This window comes from Melozone crissalis, unplaced genomic scaffold (assembly GCF_028551555.1).
Source record: "Melozone crissalis strain CALT ecotype California unplaced genomic scaffold, PUWL_Pcris_2 ptg000099l_1, whole genome shotgun sequence".
NCBI lineage: Eukaryota > Metazoa > Chordata > Aves > Passeriformes > Passerellidae > Melozone > Melozone crissalis.
Window position 1 is genome coordinate 2685185 of NW_026535876.1, and position 5032 is coordinate 2690216.

Here is a 5032-nt window from a genome sequence, read left to right on the forward strand (position 1 = left end):
AGCCACTTCAGCACCATCACTGTGGCCAAGGGCAAGAGAAGAACTTGCCCGAGCACAGATGCACAAAGAGTGCAGTTCCCAGTGCAGTGCTCTGGGTCTGATTGCATTTCATAAGGACCCATATGCTCCAGATTCCCCAAGTGTGTGGGTTACTGAAGCAACAGGAGAGCAAGTTCAGGATGGCTGCTGATCGGGGCACTGCTACCGAGTGTTGATGTGTGTAGTGACAGAAAGGACAGTGTTGATTCAGGGTGACCCCCACGTGGTGAATAATGTGCTTTGACTCTATGATTTAAAATGTTAAACAAATGCTTTTTTAAGCTATGTTATATTACACTAGTACTGTATTAAAACTATACTAAAGAGATATTATACTATAAAGCTACTAAAGAAAAACTCGTGACTGTCCCCAGAAAGTCATGACATAGCTTTTATCTAATTAGCTAGTCAAGCTAAACAACTATCGCTAAAATCCAATTAACAAATCACTTTCAGTAAACAATCACTAGAACACATTCTACATGTACTAAACAACAAGAACAGCCAGTAGAGATAATAATTGTTTTCTCTTCTTCTCTAAGTTTGTCACTACCTTCCCTTAAAAAAAACCTAGGAGAGGGAATTATATCTCTCTCTGTTCAAAGAATGTAAATACCACAGCACAGTAAAGAGAGATTATAAAAGTGATATCTATCTATCTATCTATCTATTTGAATCTTCCTGGTTCTGCTCCAAAGCAGTGGAAGATGCAAAGCTCACCTAAAGGCATCCCTTCAGGAGAGGGGTAGAGACAAGTTCCATTGACTGATCCTGAGCAGGCAGAGATGTTTCCCCCTCCAGAGATGGTTGTTTTTTCCCCTCCTGTTTTTCTACTCCAGCCTCTTGTGCCCTGAAGCCTTCTTTTTATCCTTTAAATTTTTGCATGTCCTAAGGGAGTGGAACTATCCCATGCTGTAGCTGGGGTCTGGTGACTTTGCTCATACATGCATTACATGACACATGGTTTCCTTCACTGGCATCCCCAGGGCTGTGTAAGTACATTCGTTAATGGGGCCTTATGAGAAACTCTGTTGCTGCTGGTCAGAACTCTCAGTTGACAAAAGAGGGAGAAGAAACACCTTGGTCCTCCTCCATATACTGAGGTGGCCATAGAGGTTCTCTGACTTCCATCAGAGATCTTTGCACGCATCCTCATCTCCTGAATGACCCAGTTTTCTAACAAGAATGTGGATGTCAGGCAGTCACAAAGCTGGTGCAGGCCTGAAGAGAAGGTGAACTCCAGAAGTGTCTCTCACAAGGAGGGAGCTCACCCAGGAAGCCCCTGCAGAGCCAGGATGGAGCTGTGGGACAGGGCAAGGTGTCAGTCACTACTGAAAGACAAACAGGACATGGCAGAAGCAGAGGGAGGCTCTCACCAGACCCTTGAGAAATGCCACCCCTTCCCTGTCAGCTGCCTGAGAGGCTGTTGGAGCTTCAGTCCCAGATGGCCCCTGACTGTAGGGCCAGGATCACTTTGGAATCTGTGCCTCCCCACCCAGGAGAGCAGCAGCACAGTGCTTTGGGAACGTGTGAGCCCAGCAGTCTGTGAGTCTTGGCCCACAAAGGGCGTATGGGAAGTTGAAACCCATCTTGTCTTGCTTTCTGTGCAGGTGCTTCTAGAGAAAGAGCAGGAGCACACTGCCTCATCTGAGATGCCATGCCAGACTCAGGGAGAGCTGTTCCCTGCCCGAGAGCAGGAAGAGCAGCTCAGGTCAGCAGGTGGAAGAGCCACAGGAGAATGGCCAGGTGAGCCTGACTGGCCAGGGGACAGAGGGAAGGGCAGGAAGAGGGGCGTAAACCAGAACTCCTGGGACTGAGGAGGCCAGGAGTCCCACAGGCACTGGAAGGACAGAGCCTTGCAATCTGCAGAGATCAGCCCTGGGACAGGAGGTTTGCCATGGAGGGTGATGTCGGGAGGGAAGCAGAAAGAAATGGCTGAATAAATGTGATTTTGAGGCTAAAAGAGGAAAAAAGCTGAGCCTTACGGCAGCTCCCAGTTATTGCTCTGCTTTTGTGTGTACAGAACATCAAGGCAGAGCCACAAGCAGAGCTGCCCGAAGCTCAGAGTGACATCATGGCAGTGAAGAGAAAGAACAAGCAAGACATGGGAAGAATTCAACAGGAGAATCTCCATCAGCAGAGGGGCGATCAACAAAACCAGGTGAATGAAAGAGTGGTAGCCACTCCACTCATGAAATGTCCTCTCTTTTTTTTGTTAGAGAACATGAAGGAACAGCTGGATGCAGAGCTTCAGATAGCTCACAGTATGACCAAGGCAAGGCACAAGCAGCTGGAGGAAGAAATGAAAATCATCAGAGAGAAACTTAACCGCTTCCATCAGTCTCTGCAAAACCTAGTGAGTGAAAGAGGGATGCAGCCTCCTTAGACTCCTGACTTCCAACCAGTCATCAGAGCAAAAAAACTTCAGAGAAATGGACTGGCTTTGGAGTTTTGTCTTTTTGGTTGGGGAATCTTTTTTGGGGGGAGGGGGGGTGGGATTGCTTTTGTGTTGTTCATTTTTGGTGGGGGTTCTTTGTTGTGTTTTTCTCTATCCTGAAGGAGCCCTTCTACCCCACGTCTTACTGATGTCATTTTTATGACTGTTACTGTTACCACTACTACATCTGCAGTTTATTTTCATGAGAATGCTATATTTTTGTCAATAAGAGAATGCTATCTTTTTGTCAATAAGAACTACTTTGAAAGAACATCAGGTTACAGGACAAATAGAGAGCACGAGGGATTTTCTATGTGCCCCCAAAGAAAAAACAGAGACTTTGATAACAACCTTTATTTAATCTTCTAGTTTTATGCTTATCAAGATGTGTCCAGGAGACACATCCAAGTGGCGTGATCAGATAAAACTGTACTGCAGGCATTTCTCAGGAGAGAGCCTCCAGCTCAGCCATGGTATATTCCTCAGATTCATGGCACTTTTCCATACCTGATTCCCACTCTTTCCCATGACTGTTAGAATCCTACCCATTGGCCCAGGCCCTGCTCTAGGAAAACACATCAAGCCCTTTGTGATTCTGCAGCACAACCCAATGAATCTGCTTCTTGCCCGTAACAGCTGCCAGTGCTGTGCTCTCAGATAAGACCTGGTGGGGCTGAGACCAGAGCCCAGTGAATTCTGTGTCTGCCATCACCTGCTGGGACAAAAAGGGCACTGATCTGCGCCTCGGTGTGGCTGATCTCAAAGCCCATCCTGGTGTGTCCTGAATGGGGGCAACAGCTTGTCCGGGGCCCAGGCTCACTCTGGCTTCTTCCCATCAGTGCCTGTCAGTGCTCATGCTTGGGCTTTGCCAGCCTTGTTGTGCTAACTGCCCTGTCCCTGAGGGCTGGAGGGACTGCAGAGGCTGGAGCCTTCCTTAGCTGGGAGAGGGGCATCTTGGAGCTCAGCCTGCTCATAAACAGGTCAGGGTCCTGATGCTGAAAGCCCCGTCAGAATCAGTTACAGCTTGAGGTGCTCTGGTTTACAAATGGGAAGGCATTCCTTTTGCAAATTGCTGAAAGGTGGGGAAGATGTCCTCCTCTCCTGGGATTGCAGGCCCCTGTGCTTTGTTTCCTGTCAAGAGAACTCTTCAAAAGACTGTACAAATCAGTCTCTGTGCTGGCCACCTGTGCTGCAGAGCTGTCTGCCTGGTTGTGGTTGTTTTTACCCAGCCAACCACAAAGGGCTCAGAGCTCCAGGCGCTGGGGCTACCTTTTGTATCTCCTGGAAGCTGGGATCTCTGCTTTAAAGTCAGCATCTTGCATTTTGTTTCCCTCAGGGAGAACGGTGAACCCCACTGAAAATCCCCTGATGAAATACACACATCTGAATTATATTGGCAGCGGGTGAGTCCAACAGCAGTTACTCCTGTACAACCATGGGCCAGGTGTTTTTCTGGTGGAATGTCTATCCAGCATGAAGTCAGGCCAGCTGCAAAGATGTTCACAGACTGGGGATAGATTGTCCCATCTCTCAATGCTGCTCAGAATTTGTGAGTGGGCTCAGAAGGCATTGTCAGAGATGCCTTGCTACCGAGGTCTTGCCTGCATCAAGGAACAGGACCTGGAAGGTCTCCTTGTCTCTCAAGTGTGGAACAGCTCTGTGTCAATTTCTTTAGCGTTTTTTGTATGTCTCAAAATCATACTGGCACACTAATGAAAAGAGAAGAAACTTGCTTGCCTGAAAGAGCAACCTACGCCCTATCAAAGCTGTGAGATAACAGTTCCCAGGAGCAATTCTTTCCCCTGGTTTGAGGAAGGAAACACTCTGTGGTCAGGATAGGACCACACCATTTAGACAGTGAAACCCAAGAGGAAATACTAACCTCCCTTTAGAAATTGAACCCCAGTGCTTCAGGAACAGGCCCAGTGCCCATGCACTTGAGAGGAAAATGCATCATCTGCCTTCTGGCAGAGCCCTCCTGCATCCTGCAGGTTTTGACACTTCCAGCAGAGATTTCCTGTGTGGGCTGGCTTTCAGTGCAAGGTCTAAACAGCTTCCCATTTCTCTGCTTCTGTTTTGTTTCTAGGGGGTATGGAGATGTTTACAGAGCACTTGACACTGCCACAGGAGGAGAGGTAAATGTCAACAGCCCCTGCAGGCTCTGCTGCACTCGAGGGCTTTCCCCTCTAGTGTGAGCTGTGGCTGGAGCTTTGGGCAGAGCTGTGCTGAAAAGGCACAAGAAGCACAGACTGGTGCCAGCCCACAAAACACATTTGGGACTTTGTCCTCCTCAGCTGCCGGAAGGAAGGCACGGAGGGCAGCGATTCCTTTCAGAGAAGGACACGCTCACTCGCTCTCCATTGCTAAAACAAAGGCGGTGCCTTCAAGCACCTCACTGCTCTTTGGGGCTACAGCTTCAGAGTCCTGAATTCTCATTTCTGGCTGCTGGCAAATCCATCTGAAAGTTACTGGTAGTTCCTTGGCCACCTGCAGTGCTGCACTTGGAAACTGCACATAGGGAGAGATCTGCAAGGCATCCCTGAAAGCCCTAAGCCT